This window comes from Talpa occidentalis, unplaced genomic scaffold, assembly GCF_014898055.3.
Source record: "Talpa occidentalis isolate TD23 unplaced genomic scaffold, MPIMG_talOcc4v2.1, whole genome shotgun sequence".
Taxonomy (NCBI): domain Eukaryota; kingdom Metazoa; phylum Chordata; class Mammalia; order Eulipotyphla; family Talpidae; genus Talpa; species Talpa occidentalis.
In genome coordinates this window covers 81,083,247-81,105,341 of record NW_026555331.1, presented here as the reverse complement: position 1 = coordinate 81,105,341, position 22,095 = coordinate 81,083,247, and the positions used below count along the sequence as shown (strand labels likewise).

At 33.4% G+C, this 22,095-nt stretch overlaps 1 long non-coding RNA gene across 2 annotated transcripts; it reads right to left on the bottom strand.

Annotated features, from left to right (window-relative positions):
• Positions 1-3,788: 3,788 nt before the first annotated feature.
• On the bottom strand, positions 3,789-17,019 carry LOC119241837 (uncharacterized). Of its 2 annotated transcripts, XR_005124382.2 has the most exons (4): positions 16,922-17,019; positions 15,145-15,276; positions 6,437-6,520; positions 3,789-5,664 (listed from the first exon to the last, which is right to left on the bottom strand). It is a non-coding gene; the product is annotated as an uncharacterized LOC119241837 (long non-coding RNA). The 2 variants fall into 2 exon arrangements; XR_008550673.1 differs by lacking the exon at positions 16,922-17,019 and having other exon boundaries at positions 15,145-15,314.
• Positions 17,020-22,095: the final 5,076 nt, after the last annotated feature.

Sequence of the window (22,095 nt, the reverse complement as noted above, 5' to 3'; positions counted from 1 at the left end):
CTCAAAGGTATGAAGTGGTATCACATTGTGGTTTTGATTGGCTTTTGCCTGATAAATGATGATGAGTATTTTTATGTGCCTGTTGGCCATCTGTATGTTTCTTTGGAGAAGTCTTATGCCCAGTTTTTTAAATTTGATTATCTGTTTTGGGTTTTGTTTTGTTTTTTTTTTTTGAGTTATTAGTAGTTCTTGGATAGCAGCCACCTTGTCATATGTATGATGTGCAAATATCTTCTCCCATTCAGTAGGGTGACTCTTTATTTTAGTGATATTTTCTTTTGCTGTACACAACTTTTTAGTTGTGTCAATTGTAGTCCATTTGTATATTTTTGTTTTTATTTCCCTTGCTGTTGGAGGTGAGTCCCCAAAGACATCACAAATGCCAATGCCATGGAATGTTTTGCCAATATTTTCTTGTATATATTTTATTATTTTGAGTCTTATAGCCAGTCTTTAATAATTTTTAGTTAATAATTGTGTATGATGTGAGTTAGTGTTCTCATTTCATTATCTTGCATGTGGCTGCCTTGATATTTGGATGGAAAATTTTATCAACTATTTTTCTCAACTCTCAAGGTTAATTTCCATTTGAGGAATCATAAGGATTGGTCAAATATACTAGAATTGGCAAAGCCTAGAAGATGAAGATTCTTAGTAAGTCTATAAATTTGCTGAGATTAATATTAGACAAGACACTGTTCTTCTATCCAGATGGCTAATTTGCATGGCTCCATTTAACATTTGATTTTTCCAAACACATTTATTATAAAGACTGTTGTAAGAAATATATTATCTCAAATTTTGAGAGGAAAAAAAATGCTCTGTAAAAATCTGGCTGCCAAATTTGAGTCTTGCTATTCATGTATCTAAAACGGAGAAAAGCGGTTTAAAGGATTTGGGATTTTGAAAAGGCAGAGCTGCCTCTGTGGTCTCCAATGAATTAGTCTTCTCCTGCAATAACAAGCTATTAAAGTTCAAAACAGGGACATTTTAATGTCTCATTAGAAAAGCATAAAGTAAAAATTCAGTAGAGATATCAGTATTATTTTACACACTACTGTTTGTGATTAAACACTTTTCAAAGGTTTTGTAAGAAATACAAAAAATGAAAGGTGTGAAATTATATAAATGTCAGTACATTGATATGTTATAGAAATGACATCTGTGTATCTGTCTATGTAACTGTTATTTTCTTTAATTTTCCATTTAGCAGAGACTAATATAAATATTATAAATATTACCACAGTGTTTCCATTTGTGGCATTCCTGAAAATTATTTCTTCTTAAAAGTCATTTTAGCACATTTTTATAATCCCATTATATCCCATTTGTAATATAGAAATGAACTTTGTAAAATAGCTCGAAGTATTATATTTTAGGGTAAAGATGAGGACATATTAGAACTTGGTCATTTTTATACTCCTTCTCTAAAGTCTTCATTCTATACTGTGATGAATTTGTCCAGTCATTGCATAGCTATCACAGTTACTTTCTTCTAGGCAACTTAAGGGAGGAAAGGCAAGAACAGTATTTAACATCAGGAATGAGATTCAAAACAGAAGTATTTGAGGAGTTCAAGATCCCCAACTTCTAGTTTGCTATAATTCAGTCTGAAATCAAAGAGATTGAGATTAGAACTCTCTTTTCCAACTAAACATTGCTTAAAAGAATCTTCACCTTAGGATCCTCCCTGGTGGCGCAGCGGTTCGGGTCCCACATGGCGCCCAGACCTCTCCTGCCGCCCGCTGCTCCCCTCAGCAGTGTACCTCCTCAGTCTGCCTGCTCTGCTATCCACTCTGACTCTGGTGAATTCTCTCACCCTCCTGCGCTTCTGACTGTACCCAGTGCTTGTATGTATGTATGTATGTATGTATGTATGTATAAATAAAAAAATAAATAAATAAAGGCATAACTATATAACACGGTTTGTGGGGGTAAAGATAACACCTCATGGGGCAGGGAAAGAGATGCAGTGCCTCCCCCTTCCCCCACCTTAGCCTCACATTTATTGGGCATCAGTTTTAGGGAAGGTGGACAAGTACATGGAGGAATGTATGTGGTAGGGATATGGACTGGGGATGCAAAATGGTAGGGAATGTGTACTGGTGCTACATAATTGTCTGGCACAAGCTAGGGGGAGTAAATGAGGGCTGTTGCCTGAGCAGCTCCATTGTTGCTGCTGATCAAAACATCCTGTCTCTAGTCCCTGTTTACACTTAACTCCCTGTTGAGGTGGTCTAGCTGATTATGCTAGTCTAGTCATAATATCTGCCTGCTGTTTTCAGCAGATATCCTCATACCAAGATTTTTTTCCTGGTGAGAGGGCCCCCTGCCTGACTCTCCATTTTAGTTTGACTAGGAGAAACTTTGGGCACAAAGACTATATCTCAAGAACAAGGGGGGCTGGGGAATCCACAAGAGTACTTCTGTAAACTTTTAATCCAAATTGAGTATTGCAGAAAGCTACATGGTAACATCATGAAAAAGCATGAATATGTGGAAACTTAAATTGTTCATTACATGAGATTGGCATATTGTGTTTGCTGACTTTCTCTGAGCCTCAGTTCCCTAATTACTAAAATGATGATGGCTGTATCTAGTTCATAGAGTAGTTGTGAGGCCTGAGCCAATCTACTTAAGACAACATGCAAAGTGACTGATTTTTTTTTATCTGATAGCAATTCTAAGTGTTGAATAATTAACCTCAGGAATAAAGAGGCTCCCTTTTCTATTGGTTCAAAATAAACCCAAGATCTTCAAACATAATTAAAGCTAAAAACACAGTGAGTGGCCTTTGAACTTCTCTAATAACTATTAATCTAAGTAGAGTTTATTGTCCATTTTTTGGGGTGAAAATTAAAGCTTTCTCAGTTGTACTACTATTTTTCTTTATAATATTCCATAATAAATGCTTCCCAAGTATGCTAACGGGTCAATATGCAAAGTTAATTCTGTATTTCCCTCAATTACTCTTTTATAGAAAACCTGCAGTGATGTACGGATATCCCTGTGTTGATCATTTCCTTCCCCATTTATTTCCTTTTCATAAGGTACCCAGTTTGTCATTGGGCCCAGTTTGACCCATACCCTTCATATTTCTAATGGTTCATACTAACACATGAGCTGCATACATTTTTTCCTTCAAAAAGCAATTTATTATTGATTTGACTTGCTAAAAGTTTTCCAGGGAGTTTTGTCTGTTTCATAAAGGATATTGGTCTCTAGTTTTCCTTTTGGTTGTGTCTGGTTTGGGTATCATGGTAGCACTGGCCTCGTAAAACATGTTGCAATGTGTATCCCCTCTATTGTCTGGAAAATTTATATATAATTGGTATTACTTATTCCTTAAAGATTTGTTAGAATTCACAAGCAGAGCTACCTTAACCTGGTTCTTCACTGTGGGAATGAATGATTAAACTGTGACTTCAAGTTTTGACTAGATAATACAGAAATTTTGGTCATGTGTTTTTTCTCTAGAAGGAAATTGGTATTTTGTGTCTTTCAAGGAACCGATTATTTTAGGTTACCAACTTTGTTGGTAAAATGTTGTTCCTGATATTTCCATATTATCTCTTAGGTCTGTAGAATCTGAAAGGATATGCTCTTCTATCTGATAATAGACACCTTCTTGCACATGTGTGCTCACATGCTTGACCTCGCTCACTCTCACATCCTCTTGTCTCCCCCAATTGAATGACAATTTAGAAGTAAAGAAGACACGATAGAAAATAATATTTTTATAATCAACATTCATTTATTGAGAAAAGTATCATAAATAAATGCTAAAACAAATGGATGAAACTTTAAGGAACAAAGTAACAGTCTCAGAATGCCGTCCCCCAAGAAATGCTTACAAATTAAAAAAGGAAAAACAGAAATGGCTGGTAGATACCACCTTAGCTTGTGACTAAAGTTGTCATTAACAGGATTAACATAGGATATATGCCTCCTGACAAGATGCACTGAAATTGACATAATACCACTTCTGTGATTTTTTTTTTTTTACCAAATGTAAATCCTTTGAATCTGTTCATGAGAAGATATTAAACATGATTATGGGACACTCCACAAAATAAATGTATGTCTCTTCAAAAGTCAAACCTCCCACAAAATAAAGACTGAAACCATTCTAGACTAAAGGAGGCTAAATGGGGATGATGAAAAGTTTATTATAGATCTGAAACACAACACATTATATTTTTCGCTCTAATTACACATTGCTGGAATGAGTTATGTTTAATGCTAGTAAGGTCCATAACTTAAATAGTGTATCAATGTTTACTTCCTGATTCTGGTCATGGCATTGTGGTAATGGGAAAGAATTACTTTTTTTGTTAGGAAACATTCATAATTTACAAGGCTAAGATGTCAAATCTGCAACATATTCTTTGGTTCAGAGAAAAATACTTCAATTATATATGGATTTTTTTTTAAGTGTAGGGAAAAAATCTGAACAGATGGGGCCTGTAGTTGAAAATTATACATAAAGTTTCAAGAAAAGATTATAAAGTTAAGTTTGAAATTACTTTGGAAATGTATAAATTTCTAATATTTGATAGTGGTAGATCTCACAAGAAATTATGCTGTTTTCCTCATTTTTCTTTTTCTATATCTTCTTCTCCTCCCTAGACCCCAGCTTTATTGGAATATAATTGACATATTTTGTAAGTTTACAATCTACAAAGGGTTGATTTCATAGATGTATATATATTGCAAGATGATTACCACCATACTATTAGCTAACACCTCCATCTCCTTACCTTGTCATTTCTTTTGTGTAGTGAGAAAATTTAAGATCATCTCTCAGCAACATTCAAGTATATAATGTATTATTAACAATAATCATTATACTATATATTTGTTCCTCAAATATGATTTATAAGTGGACGTTTCTACACTTTGACATCTCCTTACCCAAATTTGCTGTCCACTGTCACTGTGTTAGAGTTTAATTTTATATTCTACATATAAATGATATTATATAGCATTTGTTTTTCTTTGACTTATTTCAACCAGCATAATGCCTTCAAGGCCCATCTATGTTGTCTAAGTAGCAAATTTTCATCCTTTCTTATAACTGAAAAATTTCCATAGTGTGTATTTGTGTGCACACACACACACTCATTTTTATCCTTTCATCTATTGAAAAACACCGAGGTTGCTTCCATATAACGGTTACTATGGATAATGCTACAATGAACACAAGAATGAGATACCCGTTCAAGATACTGATTTTTTTTTCCTTTGAGTATATACCCAGTTGCTAGATTACCCCAGTTTTTCTTTGCATAAACAAATATTTAAAAAAAAATCTTTAAAAAAAAAAAACTGGCTATTCACCCCACTCCTCTTTTGCTGCCAAGAGAATCTTTTTGGTTGTCAATTTCCTCCTCTGTAGTGAACAATGCCAGCTTGAGGAATCTGATGACAGAGGCAAAATAAGTTCTCTTCCTTCTCTTGTTGGGATATCATTATTCATATTTGTTTTTCATGGTGTTGCTAAAATTTCCTAATTGGACTCTAGAAGTCTTCTGAAGCTGTTCTTGTTCAGTTAGCTGTGCAGTCATTGATCTTTGTGGGAGGATGGAGAAGCTGGGTTCCTATGCATCTCCATTTTTTTCTATAACCAGCTTCATTTGTGTTTTGGTTAAAGTATTGTATTACCTGTAGCAAAATAAAAAGAAACATAATTGTTGGCTATTTCATGGAAGTTTTGCATATTATATTTTAATGAGTATTTATTTCCCTATGAGGTATGCGCTATACAATTTATTTTAGTATTACATTTATAGTGAAGATAATTACTATGAATTAAAAGTAGAACCACTTTGATATGACTTCATTGCAGCCTTAGATCTAGGTTACTATTGTGGTATAAGTTTCCCTGTACAGTTAATGCACAATGTAGGTATAATTCAGTCATGTAGAGCCGAGCACCAGTATTTCTGTATGTTCTCACTTACTTCACTGAATTGGAGTCCCATGGATAAATTAGTTAGATGAGCATGATACTTTCCCAGAAAGGCAGGCTTTCCTGGTATACACTATTATCCAAGTTCACATAAGTTTGGAGAACGAGGTGGATATCGAAAAGTCATAAATGTACGCTAACAAACTTGAGAAAATATATCATTTCAGACATTAAGGAAATGATGAACAAAAATGTAATTTGGTAGAATGTTGTGCTAACATTTTTATAAAACTTTTAATCAGATTGAATTTGTTAAGAATAACTGAATAAATCTTGGGCTGCTTGAATCTGGACCTCTGGGTTGGGTCAGTATTTAGATTCCTTAGAGAAATATAGTTAACTCTCTAAACACAATATATTCTTTAATTTAAATTTATCTGTCTTTTAAAATTTTGAGACCACATAGCTCTGCATAAAATTTTATAACCAAAAGTCAGAGAAAATTTTTGTATTCATGATACTTACTGAAAACTTACTAAAAATGCAATCCATTATCTTGATATTAAGGAATATTGCAAATCAGATGCTTCATTGTAGCTGTCAAATTTCCTTTAATTAGATGTTACAGAAGATTTACATTATGGAGTTTTAAATAAAAATGAACTCTAACATTCTGAACCATGATTTCTGAAAAGTTTATAAATGATTGAAAAGAACATATTCCTTTAAAAAAAAAAAGCCTAGAAAATAAAAAAGACAATGGAAAAATAAATGAATTAAAGAAATGTCATAAACTGAATATGAATTATAGAGCTAACATTTTTTCAATTATATTGAAATTCTCTAAAATATCAACACAATGCTCTTGTGAGAAATCAGATTGAATTTTCAGTAAGTGGAAAGATTTTGCTGCAATGTCGAGAGAGAACTGAAATACTTCAACTCCAAATTTTGAAAAAATAAAAAAATCCTGTTAGTGTAGCAATAGTTTATGGAGACTCACAATCCTTTTTTACTCAAGTCTCCATTTTTTTTTAATTAATAAATTTTATTTTTATATTCCCCATACAATTGCAATCCCCCCATTCTGACCCCAATCCCTCCCCTCCCGCCCCCCAACCCCCAAAAAGTGTCTCTGGTTCATAGTTTTTGTTGATTTTGATTGTCACTTTCTTATAGTTAATCATTTTCCTGGTCCCTTATTTAAGTTTTCTAGATTCCTGCTATGAGTGAGACCATCTGGTATTTTTCTTTTTCTTTTTGGCTTATTTCACTGAGCATGATCCCTTCCAGCGCCATCCATGTTGCTGCAAATTGCATGTGTTTATCTTTTTTGAATGCTGAGTAATATTCCATGGTATATATGTACCACATCTTCTTGATCCAGTCATCTATTTTTGGGCATTTGGGCTGTTTCCAAAGCTTAGCTATTGTAAACAGTGCTGCTATAAACATAGGGGTGCAGGTGCTCTTTGGAATTGATGTTTCTGTGTCCTTTGGGTAAATACCTAGGAGTGGAATTGCTGGATCCTGTGGAAGCTCTATGTTTAGTAGGTCCAGAAATCTCCACACAGCTCTCCATAGTGGTTGGACCAGTTTGCACTCCCACCAACAGTGCAGAAGAGTTCCTTTTCAAGTCTCCATTTTTTCTACAAGCAACTTCATGTTAAAATATAATATTGGTGAATTAAGATTATTTTAAGAATATTTTTCCAAGAAGAGTTTGAATCCCTACTAATACCTACAAACAACAGAATTTAGTTATTAATTAAGTAAAGAACTTGATAAAGTTTCAAAAGACATGGAATAAAGATAGTAGTAGATAAGGAAACTAAAAAATGAATGGGCTTGAAGATAACTGGTGAAAACACAAGACAAGAGCACAGTATTCTATGGATGCTATTTATCTACAATAGATATGACAGAATTCAGGGTTTATATACAGTCTGTAATTTATAAGTGTTAATGGATGAGGCTCTAGAAATATTTTAAAATCTTATGAAAATAAACAACCTACACACATCAATATAATGTAGAGGCCTGAGAAAGCAGAAATTCATTGAAAGTTCACACATTAATCCTTAGATCACTGATGAATGATTATACTAACTGCGTGATGATTCAAACCTCTTGGGTTTTTAGATGTAAAAGTTTTTCATCATTTGTCACAAATTAAGCAAAATATAAATTAACATATCTTCCATCATATATATGTGTATATATATATATATATATGCACACACACTTATATATAGATCTGAATCCAGAAAAATTTACCCAATTAGTTTTTCCTTCAGAAATCATGGTATCTTTTACATAGATTTTATATTTAAAGATCCTATATAATTTTGAAAATCTTTAGCTATCCAGTTGTGAAAATGAGGCACGTAAACACTGTTGCTCTCTTCTTTTACTAGATAAAATCTAAAACTAAAATATCTGTCCTTGATGCCGCTGGCAATAATTCAAATAATTCTTACAGGTGGCTATCACTACAGGCCTTGCAGACAAATATTTTAATTGGCACAGAAAGCAGACTGGTCTAGACTGTATTCTGCTTTTATTAGCCATTAGTTACTTTTAGCTTTTTCTTTGCTTAAGATTGAGACATAATTAACACACATTGTGTATAACTTTAAGACAAACACCATGATGATACATTTATGTGTTGTGATATGATTGCTACTTAGTGTTAACTATGTGAAATAGAGGTGTTGGCTATTGTTATTTTTGTGGTAGAGACAATGAAGAGATGATGTGTCAGCGACTTTGAAGCTGCTAATATGGTGTTGTCTATGATCACTAAGCTGTGCATAAGTATATGTATGATGTGCAGATATCTTCTCCCTTTCAATCCCTAGCCCTCCAGTACTGACTTATCTTCTGGATGCAGAACCTTTTCCTTAGGAACTCTGATCAATCTAGTATTTGTTTTATTGATGGTTGGGTAATCACTTGGACTTTCTTTACTCTTTATTCCTATTCACTTTTTTCTCCTCTAACTAGGTTATTTCAACATTCCTATCCTCTTGTTTACTTCTTGTATCTTCCATTTGCTCTACTCTACTGAAGATGTTCTTTTTGAAATTTTTTTTCATTTTGTTGTGTTTAGTTCTAAATTTCCCTTTGCTTTTTGCTAAATACCTCATTTTGAACTTGTTTTTCTTAATTGCTCTGAATTTTGTTTCAGAGTTGTCTCAGTTTGAGTTTCTTCAAAACTATTTTGAACTCATCAGACAGATCATAAAATTCCAAATCTTTGCACTTAATTGAAAAATGATTTTTTTTCAATGATCTCTGCACCCACTATTGGACATGTGAGTGCATGACATTTCTTCCAGATCTCAGCATATGTTGTTAAATCCCATAACTGCCACAAGACCCTCATGTTAATGTCATCTCCTGTAATTATTACCTTTAATTACAAATTTTACTATAACTTCTATTACTGAAATATATAGTTTGATTTTACTTATGTTTCTGATGCCTTGCTAATAGATAAAAACACATTTTACTGATAACTTCTCTCCAATTCTCCAATTCTCTCCAATCCTCAGCTATTTTTTCCTGTATACATGCCTTACATTTATTCTGTAATTCCTACAAAAGATTTTCTTTGAATTGCTTTTCTCCTCTAATGAGATCTTCCTGGGGTCTGAATTATCCACTTAGCTAACATTTACTATGTTTGTTAAGATTATGGTGAGAATTTAAAAAGTCTTTACTGTATTCTGTGTATTAAACAAGTCCTTTACTTTGAGCCTGTTTTTAAATTCTCACAACAAAAAGATATTATCCCCATTATGCAGATAAGTTGAAATTGAGAGGGAATTGATTTGCCTAAGGGGACATAGCTAGCTTTTATTGCAATTCAATGACAACTTCATAAACAAGGCTGTTAAGTACAGTAATATTTCATTTATGCCTGTCTTGGCACCTTTACCCTAAATGTGTAGAACAGAAAGAAAAGTTGGTACAAATTTTTTCTTGTTCTAGGATTTGTTCATTTTGAGGTAACATTGCAAACCAATGTTTGTGATTTAGCTGTATAGGTTCTCTACCGCCAGGTGTTATTACCAGACCACACCCACCATCAGAAAACCCGTAGTCTACTGTAGTCCCTCACCTACCCTGGGGGTAGGTAGGTTTTTACAGTCAGATTTCTAGAGTTTGTTATAGGTTTGGCTTTATCTAACACCATCCAGTTCCATGCATATTATTGCAAATGGCAAGAGTTTTTTTTTTTTTTTTTTGATAGCTAAGTATTCCATTTTGTAAATATAACACATTTTTAATCCACTCATATGTCCTTGGGCACTTAGGTTGTTTCTATAGTTTGTCTATTGTAAATAGTGCTTAAATGAACAGGCATGCATATTTCCCTTCAAATTGGTGTTTTTATACTCTTCAGGTAGATACCTAAGAGAGGAATTGCTGTGTTATATGGTAGATCTGTTTTCAATATTTTGAACAACTTCCTTACTGTTTTCCTTGGGGCCGGACCAATCTACATGCCCACCAATCGTGTATGAGTGCCAGTGTGAACCATGTTTTCTGCCTGGCAAGTTCCTCTCACAACACACATTTTGTAGTTTTGAGTTGAATTTCCTTAGCATCTTTTTTGTTGTATATGATCAGTGTCAGTCTCCAATGTCCAGGAGGTACTTTAGTTTCACCCCAAGTCACAGTATCTTCTGAGTCCAGCGCCTTTCTGGCTACTTCAGACTATTCCCCCAGGAGTAAATAGTGTACCTCCTCTGAGACTGTCCTCCCCTCTTCCAGAAGCTACAAACTTAATAAGAAATGAAACATGTCAATGAATAAGCTCACTCTGCTACAGAAATGAAAGTTAACATTTACGCCTATGTACACTCTGAGGAAACTTGCAAAAGGTAGCATGATGGTGTACAAACTGAAGCATTTAGAATCACTTGGTGAACAGGCAGGTGGGAAATTTAAAAGAGCAAGCTAGGGATATGGACCTATTTGTAGGATTAGCCTTTTATTATAGAAAATAGGGTTGGAATTGGAGAATCATCCAAAGTTCAGTGACAAAAGTGATGACATTTTCTGATTTGGTCAAGACAAAAGCTAAGATCCAAAGCAAAATCTAAACTATGGGCAATGGAACTTAAAAATTGGGTCATAGGGAAAAACAAGTCAGATGTGAAAAGCTTATCAATGCAATATCCTACTTAATATTGGAGAATGTTCAATGATTCATCACCCTGGAAGATAGAGCTTCAGAAAGTGTTAAAGCTGCAAACAAAACTAAAATTCTAGGAAGTCTTCAGTCACAAGTAGACAACTGTAGTATCAGAGTCACTGAGGCAGAAACTGAGGCTGAGACATGTCTGAATCTCAGGGCCATGAGCATGGATAAGGGATATCTGGCAGGAGAGGCATTCTCTACTCACCAGCTTGTAGAACAGGGGCACTTTTGATGGACTCCTTGATTAAAACAGTGATTCGTCAGGCTGAGTCATATCTATCGGGGCTAAATGGATGTGGAGAAAGGCAGAAGTTGGCTTTCTCCAGTGAACAGAGGTTCTTCTGACCTCTAAATCTGGCATTTGCAAGTTCTCTGACTTAGAGATTACTTGTCAGTCATTGATAAATAGCTTTGTCCATCTTGCTTACATAAGCCCTTTAAAGGAAATTTGTATTCATCTATATTTTCTACTAGGTTCTTCTTCCTCTTTCATAACCATAGAAAATAGATTTTTGGCGCATAAATCACTCATAACCTGAAGCATGTCTACAAAGAATATTAAAATACTGTGTATTTTTTAGTAAAGCCCACATGACTTACATCATATGGCTTTATAGCAGATAATTAATGCTATTCTTAGAAATTCATTTCAATGGTTAACATTAAATTTTCCATTTCCAGACCTAGGTTTTTATATTTGTTTGTAAAATGTTTTCTCATGATTCCTGAGACTATTTCCAAGCTCACTTCATAAGAATCAAGGAAAAACACTCAAGGGGTATTTTTAATATAAAACATTGATAAACAGGTACCTAGATTATTAAAGTCAGTACAAGTATTTAATTTGTGAACATACACTGGAGAAACAGATGGATTAGATGCTATAACTACTATCAAGAATTTCACAATCTGTCCTGGGTGAAAGGAAAGACATTCACAAATAACTATGATAAATGCCACAAAACAACTATAAACATTTCCTGTAGGAGCAAAAAGGAATAAGTGATTGAGGTTATGGATATTAAAAAAGAAGAAACCTTGCAGAGGATATGAAACTGGAGTTATGTTTTAAAGGGTAGTTATATAAAGAAGGCTAAGAAGGAAAATAAAAAGAGAAAAGGTTATTTTTAGCAGAGAAGGGAAAAAAATCCAAGACCTACAATTGCATGCTTCATTTAAGAGACAGAGAAAAGTCTTCTATGTCTAGAGGAGTAAGGAGAATGGGGAAGTTGGTGGAGAGAGCAGATTCTAATTATGAAAGGCATAGCCCGCCATGTTGAAATTAAATTTTAATCCCTAGGAAAAAGAACCTATATCAAATGGACTCATATAACAGAGACCCAATTAAGAAAATATCAATATCATTTTTATGAATTCTGAAAACTCATTGCTAAGATTTTGGAAAGTTTATTGAATAAAGAAGCATCATATGGTGGTAAAACATGTTCTCTGTCTTTCAAAAGAGATCTATAAAGAGGTACTATTGATCTAGACAAGGATGGTAGTTTTAAAAAAAATCAGTAGGAATATAGAGAAAGAACCCTGGAAATGTGAGTGTAGACCTGAGGCTGCTAGCAGGGTATGGGTGCCCAATGGACTATGGTGCTTTGGGGGTAACATCTATCTGAAGAGGTGTATACCTCTGCATCACATGCAGTGTTTAAAACAAATATTACTACAATAAAAATAAAAATTTGCATAGAAAGAGCACAAAGATAAACTTTTTAATGCAAGTAAGTGGCTAGACATAGTTGCATATTGCCAAGACAGTACTAAACTTCTGATGTCAGAGGAAGCCTGTATGTTTGATAGCTTTAGAAAATGATGACGAGAATAAGAGAAAGTGGGAGTAAAAAAAGGCCAGAGCTAGACAGATACCTACTCTGAATTTCCCAGGGGCCCTGGTATCTAAACAGACCATATAGTTGAACTTTATGCAAAGGAATATAAGCAGAGTGATTTTTGTTACTTCTAGATCTAGTTAAACCATCCTCCTGTGCCTATTGTTCTTTTTCCTTCTGCTACTGAATTAAAGTGACTGTGCTATCCTAGAACAAGGAAGTGAAGCCTCTGTTCATGAATGACACATCTGAGAACCAAACTGCTCTTGCTTTTGAAACATTGGGGTCTTTTTGATTCTGAGGCTTAGCCCAAATGAATACAGATGTATTAAATTTAAAATTTCTATAACACACTGTTTGACAAGATAGTGTCCCAAGATGGCATAGAGGGGAAGCAGCCAACTTAGAACGAGAAGCCTGAGACGCTGAGAATGGGAGTTTGATGAGACAGAAAATTATTAGGAAAGGCATTTCTGAGAATAGAAACTATGACATAGAAGGATGGATACTCTGAGTTTGGTTTATTGCCATTACCATTTATATTCTTGAAAATATTCTGATTAAAGATTCTTTGTTATAAGGTAGAAAAGCTTCTCTTGCCCATACTTAGTTTTACCATACCCCTAAGTATTCTTTAAGAAAGCTTTAATTTAGCCACCCACCCTTCCTACCCTAAGTGGCAATCTAAGTAAAAGATCTCTAGACACACCAAAAAAAAAAAAAAAAAATTCTCACCACTCCATTAAGGGAACTGCAGCGACTGTCAACAGAGGAAAGGAGAGGTAAAAGTATTTTGAACAACTATGATGCCAAAGTATGTAAGGATTTTTCCCCCAAAGAAAGAAAAGCACTTTTAGTAACTCTGAGAATTATAGTAAAGACCAAACTCACTTTCTGTTACCTTATTTCGCGTTCTTTGGATTTCAAACATTTTAAAATCAACTTATTAATTTTCAAAGAAAGGAAAACAGGTAGACATGTTACTGGGACTGTTTATTAAAAATACCAATTTATATAGGACTGATTTTTACAATATTGAATTGTTCAATCAGTAAACATAATTTCCCTATGTTTAGACCTACCTTAAGTGTTTTTGTTGATACGATGCCATTGTTTTTTGTATTGATTGGCAGTTTTGTAGTGGTTTACTGAAAAATCTGGTAGAGATAGATACAACAGTATCATAATAGATTTCTTCCTGGAAGTTGCTGGATTTTATGTATCAATCTATCTTAGCAAGTCTAAGTGTTTAGTCATTCTTTGGGCTTTGTCTAACAGTCATCTATTAATAATAGCACACCTAGATTTTTCATTATAATTTTAATGTATTTTGTTTTTCATGTCTTATAACACTACTTTAGATATTTGGTGTTTAAGCTAACCACCCTTGTTTAATTCCCAATCTTGAGTGGAAAGCTTTTAGTAGCTTAACATTAAGTAAATTACCTTATATTTCTAGTTTATTGTGTTTTAATGAGCATGAACATGATCAAATACTGTTAACACACGTAACCATATCATATCTTTTTTACTTACTATGTCAATTTGCTTAGTAAATGTGTGCCTTTCCTTTAATTAAAGTAGTGTTTTTCCAGACCATGAGATGTTATACATGTATAAAATTAGAATTAAAACCCTCTTAAATGTTTCACATGTAAGATTTTAATCCATCTACTTAAAATTATATATAAAGTAACAATACACATCTGTATTGGCTTCAAAATCACAAAGGAAACATTTTAAGTTTTAGAAATTTACAAATGCTTTCTTCTAAGTATGAGCTTCTCTAACACATCTTCAAAATACTAACTCTACAGATTCACCATCCAAATATAGTATATTTTCTATAGGTGGCTAGTTTGGATAAATAAGCATCTTATAAACTGCAAATAAGTGTAAATTGGTAGAATTTTTCTATTTGTCCTCCATAATAAGGCCAACTTTGGCCTAATCAAAGAAATTTGAAGATAATTTCCTTTGAACGAGAATTGAATATTGGTGAGCTATAATAAATTACACCACAATTTGTCTTTCAAATTAGGAACTCAAAGACCTTGATCTTAGTCATTTCAAGATCTCATCCTGTGCAAACACCCTCTGCCAGACCAATCAGATACACAATGAAACAGGAATAGCATAACTGCTATTGAGAAACATGGAGAAACATAACAAGTACTTACATTTAACTGTGTCTATTCATGCTGCCCCTATATGGTCATGAGCTTCTAACCGACCCTTGATAGGGTTCTGAGTTGTCTTCCGAGGAATTTTCTTCCCAGTCCACTGTTCTCCACGGCCCTTGAATCCACTCTCTGTGAAGTAATGCATTTCCATTATCCTCTAGGCTATAACTGAAGAAGACATGTGACGATAATACTTTTTAAGTGGTGAAAAGATTTCAGCCCAAATAGTCTATTTTAGCCCAGGCTAATGTTTCCTTCAGTAGTATAACTCTCTACTATTGGTCACATTTAATTTTAGTCAGCATTATGTGCAAACAGCCACACTCAACAATTCTTCTGAAGACATGCCTCTATACTGCTTCATTGCAAATACCATGAGCTGTCAGATTTTTCTTTTCTTTTTAAAGAAATCACATTCTTAGTATTTTTTCCACTAAAATGTCTTTCCAACTATAAGAAAGGACTGCCTGCCACTTAACCTGTTCAGATATTGATATTTTAGCAGTTATTCTACCATCCTTATGTTTTAAGTGATCGATGATAATTTCAGTCAGCCTTTTTTTCTTAATTTACCTTTTACTGTTGGAGATCAAAACACAATTTCCTCTTATAAGCCTTAAGTTTTAACTTTCAGGACTGTCTCTTCCTTTTCATTTCCCCTTTCAAGCAGGCAATTTCTAAACTGGGCTTAGTAATTCCTTTTCAAGTATAGTCAATAGTACACAATCCACACTACTGGTATTCTGTTTTCTGTCCTTTCCACCAACCAATAAAAGATAGTATTGACTTACAAGTTATTTCAGGAGACAGTTCTGTCACTGTTTCTACAAATCACAACGTAGGCCTCCATTCTTTACAATACTTTTCATGTCATTCATTCCTTAACCAGGATGCCAGTGACACATAAGTTCTATGCTACAGCACCAAACTATTTCTGATACCATTTTTCATATTACTTATGATCATCTATGTAATGTGACAAATAGAAAATATTATTTGAGGATTTTACCATTAAAAATATATTCTTCATTCACACAAGATATTAAGCATGGTTCCTAATTATTGTCCTACTTCTAGATCTCAGGCTGAAAAGGAAGATATATCTAGGAGTGTACCAGTTCATTGTCTAGTTTTGCAGGAGAAGGAAGAGAGGGAGAAAAGAGAAAGCAAAATATCCACTTTCCCTTAATGTCACTCATTTTCCGTTCGTCAGAACAAGATACAAGACTAGGTCTTCAAGTGTCAATGAAATATCTCCAGGGAAGGAAAATATGCATTACCTACAGTATCTATCAAACAAGTATCCTTTAAAAAGAATAAAAATGTATTTATTTATAAATATATCTAGGACTAGTGTTATTTGAAAGAAATTCAAGTTTTGAATACTATGGATAATATGCTATATTTTACACAAAAAGGAGGGAATATTCTCATTTTCTTTTATAAACTCAAAAGAACTCATGAAACCATCTAGATGAAGGAAAGTAGTTTACTCTGTAAAACTATTTCCATATAAGTGTATTTCCTAGTCAAGAAGTTGTATTTGAAAACAGAACTATATTTTTAAGGGTCAAACTTTTTTGTCTGGAAATCTAGAACTATTTACTGGTTAACACATCACTAACAACCACAGCATCACAGAAATATCAGCTCATTTAGAACACCTGGCTTGGTAAAAGAAAATGTTTAACTCTGCCAATTCTTTTTATGTAGCATTATAAAGATTTCACTACTAAAGATTTTGTTTTTATGAAACTAATTACACTGATGATACCTTGTGGTAATTTTGTTCACTTTGGGTTTCTGTGCCTTTGTTTCTGAAGTGGCTCTTTGAATGATGTAGAAATGAATTTCAGGTGTATAGTTATAGCTGCAAACTTATCCTGAAAATAAAATTTAAATTTCAGATAAAACAACTTCAATACTGATAATTACAACTGTAAAGTGTTAAAAAAAAAAAAAAGATTATTTATGCATATAAGAACTTGGGTACAGGCCAGAGGCCTGGGGTGAGAGGATTCACCAGAGACAGAGTGGAGAGCAGAACAGGCAGATTGACTGAAATACACTGCTGAGGGGAGCAGCAGGCAAGACAGGAGAGGTCTGCTGCGCCATGTGGGTTAGCTCCCTGGCCGGGGATCAAACTCATGCTGCAGCAGCTACAGATTGCTTCATAGGTTGTGTCTTAATCACATGCGCCACCAGGGAGGCCCTACAATTGTAAAGGTTTACCTTAAAATATTTCTAATGAAAGGGAACATTTATTGTCAATACCATACTTTTTCTGGTAATTTTATTTTAGTATCCTATGAAAAATAATTGTTATAAATTGCATTACCAAAATAGTCTATGTCAAACTATATTCTGAAACTGATTTTCAAAATCTGTGTTTTTCAATCATATAACAAAACTCCAAAACTGAGAAAACTTTTAATATGTAGTTTTCAATATATTAATGCAGGTGTTAAACATACTTAACATAGTTCTTTAAATTTCACACAAATGTTTTCCAATACTAGATCCTGACGAAGGTATGCAATTATTAATTAGGAACACGGTATTTAATAAATATTTTCAGGAATGTTTTTCATCTGGAAAAATATTCCTCCATTGGTATGTTTTAATGTTTGCTCCTAAGGAAGTTCTAAATACAATGTTGCTAAACTTTTATTAAATTTAGAGAAAATATTCAAAGGCACACAGTTTGAAATTAATAAAGCTCTAAATTTCACTAGTCTTGATGACTTCATACTGTTATTATTCAGCATTGTACACAAGTTTCATCACTAATCCCAGACTACTAAAGAATCTTGATAAATTGAAAGTTTTAAACATACTTCTTGACCTTAAAGCTTGAACTTTAAAGGTTATTATATAGCCAAGAAATAACACTATTCTAAAACTAGGAGAATCATCTCTGTCAGGTTTTTATTGTTCACTAGTGTTTACATTATTAATATTATCCATAATTAGGGTGAATTGACTTATATTCAAATGACTAGATGACAGAAATTATACCAAAGTGCAATCAAAGCTCTCTTTCTGTATAAGAGAACCAATTTTTCCATACAATAGTTCAGGAGCTTCATTAGGCATGAGCCTGTCTGATCTATGGACCAACGGACAGTACCACTGATGAAATATAAAAACTTAATTTCTTTTATGTGCATTATTTAAAAACTAAAAAATGTGCTTTTCTCTCCAATGCCCCCAGTTTATACACCCCATTTGAAAACCATAACTCTAATATCAGGTCTGTAGGAATGCAGACTATTCTACTAGGTCAGTTCTCTAAGAAACTGAATTTACTACAGGTTACATAATTGTTAAAAGTATTTGCATAACCTACTTCTCCAAGAAATTGGCCAATATTTCAAAACTCCATTCATTTATATATTTATTCCAACAGCCAACATTTAAACACTTAGAACAAAAGCAAATTTCATGAAGTGTCTGAAACAAAACATTTTCATATAAATCAGAAGACCTATAAACCATATCTGAGATTTCACTATGAGTAAACTTCCTATATAGTGAAATAACGTGTCAACTATTTTTTCTTTAACACTAACACCACCAAATTATTTAGAACTGCTTGTATTGAACTTTATAAAAATGGAATCACAGTGATCTTTTAGAAGTTTATTTTTCTATTCAGTGTTACATAAAAACACGTATGAACTTTTATAAATATATATTGCTTTAGTTCATATATTTTAATTGCTTTAAGTTAAACAAGTCAGTGTATGTGCTATAGTTAATTTATTGACATTATTTTTTTAAGATTTATTTATTTATGCACACAAGAACTGGAGTATAAGCCAGAGGTGCAAGGGAGGAGAGTAAGAGGATTCACCAGAGAGAGTGGGAAGCAAAACAGGCAGATCTACTGAAATACACTGCTGAGGGGAACAGCTGGCGAGACAGGAGAGGCCTTCTATGCCATGTGGGTTGCTCCCTGGCTGGCTGGGGATCCATCTTGTGCTACAGTGGCTGGAGATAGCTTGATAGTGCTGTCTTTAAATCCTCTGCCACCAGGGAGGCCCTATCAACATTATTTTTGATAGCCATTTATTTTCTCAAGTTATTTTTTTTTCCAGTTACTATACTGCTAGAAACATTTTCCATAGTACAGATTTTTCTCTATAGGAAGTTGCTATATATATATATATATATATATATATATATATATATATATATATATACATATATATACACACACACACATATTCAAGTTTACTTTGTCAGAGTTGAAGTTTTTTATAATGCCAAAATGCTTGACATTTTCACTCTAATTTTTGATAATCTAGAGGGTTTGGGCCTCCCCCACCTCTGGCCTACACCCCAGTACTTGTATGCATAAATAAATCTTTAAAAAAATAATCTAGAGGTTTTGATATGGAATCTCAAAGTAATGTTAGCTGACAAGCTTTTTATATGCTAAAAAATGTTAAGTCAGTATTTAGTACTAGAAAAATCTGTGGTATTGTCAGAATATTGCATTTGAAAAGCAAGTTTTCCAAATAAATGTTTTTCTATTTTTTTTTTTTGATAGGAAAAATACACATTATTCTTAACATGGCTCACAATTCAATGATGCTGTAAAGGGATCCTGGGATTCAGTAGATAATTTATCATTGTACTACATGGTCTCAGCTTACCTTAAGTTGTTTTGCCTCTTTCTCTTATGGCATTTGGTCAGTTTTATCACCCTTATTGTATCACTGCACTTGCCATTATGCTGGCACCTTCTTAGTGCTGCTTTCCAATTGACAGTGAGCTGGGAAAGGAGATAATCTTGCTACCTTAAAATACAGATGATTGATAGGGTGGAGACGTATGGCTCTGAATTAGCAGGCCTCCTTCTTTCTAATAAAATTTCTTCCTTTTTGTTCATTGCATTGTCAGTTACATCATGTTGAATTTATCAGACAAACTCTATGATGTTTCCTTATTTCACAGTGTAAAGATATATTGTAGGGATTTGGAGTTCAACTCTGATAACTACCTAAATATTAATGTATTTTTATAATGTTTTCAAGTCTGGTACAATGGAATTCTATGAATATTATTTTGTAAGCCACTTACTTTCACATTCTTGCTACGTTATGAATAATTTTCTTTTATGCCTTGTTTATTAATCCAAATAGTAAGGACAAGTACTTAAACTGAAAATAATTTTGTTAAATCTATTCTGTATATTTTGTTTCACCTATCTTCCTTATGTATCAGATACATAAAAGAAATTTAAGATTGAATCCAACTGGCATTTTTTGCATCTTTTGCAAATGACTAGCAGAGAACTGACTGCACTCTAATTATATGGACTTTTATGTTCATTGCATAGAGCCTTGTAACCACAGCAAAGTTCATGGAATGTACTAACAAATACCTACTTAGTAATTGGTCTCATAGCCAAATATGTTCATATCTAATTTCCCCCTGCCTAAATACATTATTAAATGTGCATATTTTAAACATTTTTCAGAATTCTCATACACTTTCAGATATCCAAAAGCAGTGCTTTACTACATTATTTCATTTGTGAATTTGCATAAAAATTTCGAATTCTACGGCACTTTAATTCTCATACTCACCTTATGAATATTAAAAGCAAATTTTTTGACTCACATTAAGACTCACAGCCGAAAATAAGTTACGTTTATTGTGTCACATTCTCATTTGGATTATAATAATCCTCAGTCAAATTATAAATGATTTCCCCTTAAGAATGAACATAAACTTCATAAGGGATTACGAAACATGGAAACTAAGTAAAGCTTTCCTTGTTGAGATGTTTCCTTAAGCATGATGAGTAATATATAATGCATCTTAAATTAGAGAAATTTAAAAGCATATTAATGGAATAATTTCTCTCCCCAAATCTTTCAGTTTTGGAGAATGGAAGAATGACATCATATACTTAGTAGTAAATTGAGGGAATTTTTAATATATCGAATATTTATAGAAAAGTATTTTTTATATAGGCATTTCTTTGCACACAAAGCTGTGACAGCTCCTGAAATACGTAATTTTAAAATTGAAAAATAGGAACAAAGTGATTACTTACTTTGTATTAAAAAGTAAAAGCTCTGGTTGAACCCAAAAAGTTGTCTTTTCTCATATGCTTCTTGGGCATATTATTGTAATTTGAAAGAGGTTCTAAAATAGAGGCAATAAAACTGTTTCTGCTTACATGCTGTGAAATTCTCCCCTCAAGGTTTTAAATTGAACTTGCTCAACAGGCAGAGAGAACCGCCTTCTTTCTTCAAAGACATAAGAGGACTTGTTCAGTAAGAGGTAAAGGTCTAATGGCATTTTCTGAAAGGAACATATTCAGTGAGCTTGTGACTGCTGCTTCTAAGCACTCCACTCCCATCATCAGAACATGCCAAAGAAGCAAAACTTAGGCATGTGACTAGTAAGAATTTAAAGTACCAGTTAATCTAATGGCCTAAAAGAATCTTACAGATCAGGTGATTTGTAAGTTTCATAGTCTGACAGACTAGAAGAGCCAGTTCTTAGCATATCAATAAATTTTTTGGTCTGCTTCAGGTGAAACTGTTAATTTGTATTTGACTTGAAACCAAGGCTCAAGACTTGTTTAACTTTTTAGTCTGAATTGGGATGAAGCTATTTAAATTATCCCTAGCAAAAATGTATTTTAAGAAGAAATACATATTTTTACATTCTAATCAGGCTTACAAATAATAGGCTTTTTATATATTTGGTAAACACTAAAGTACTGTATCAATTATGACCTTTTCGATGTAAGGCTCATTGAAAGGAAAAGATCAAACTAGTTCAAACTGAGAATGTTTTCATGTGTCTGTACATTAGGGGCTTTGCATCCCTAAAATTTGTATGTTGAAATCCAATTCCCACTGTAAGGAAGTTGGAGCAGGGCTTGGAAGTAAATTGTGATGAGAGTAAAAGCCCTCATGAGTG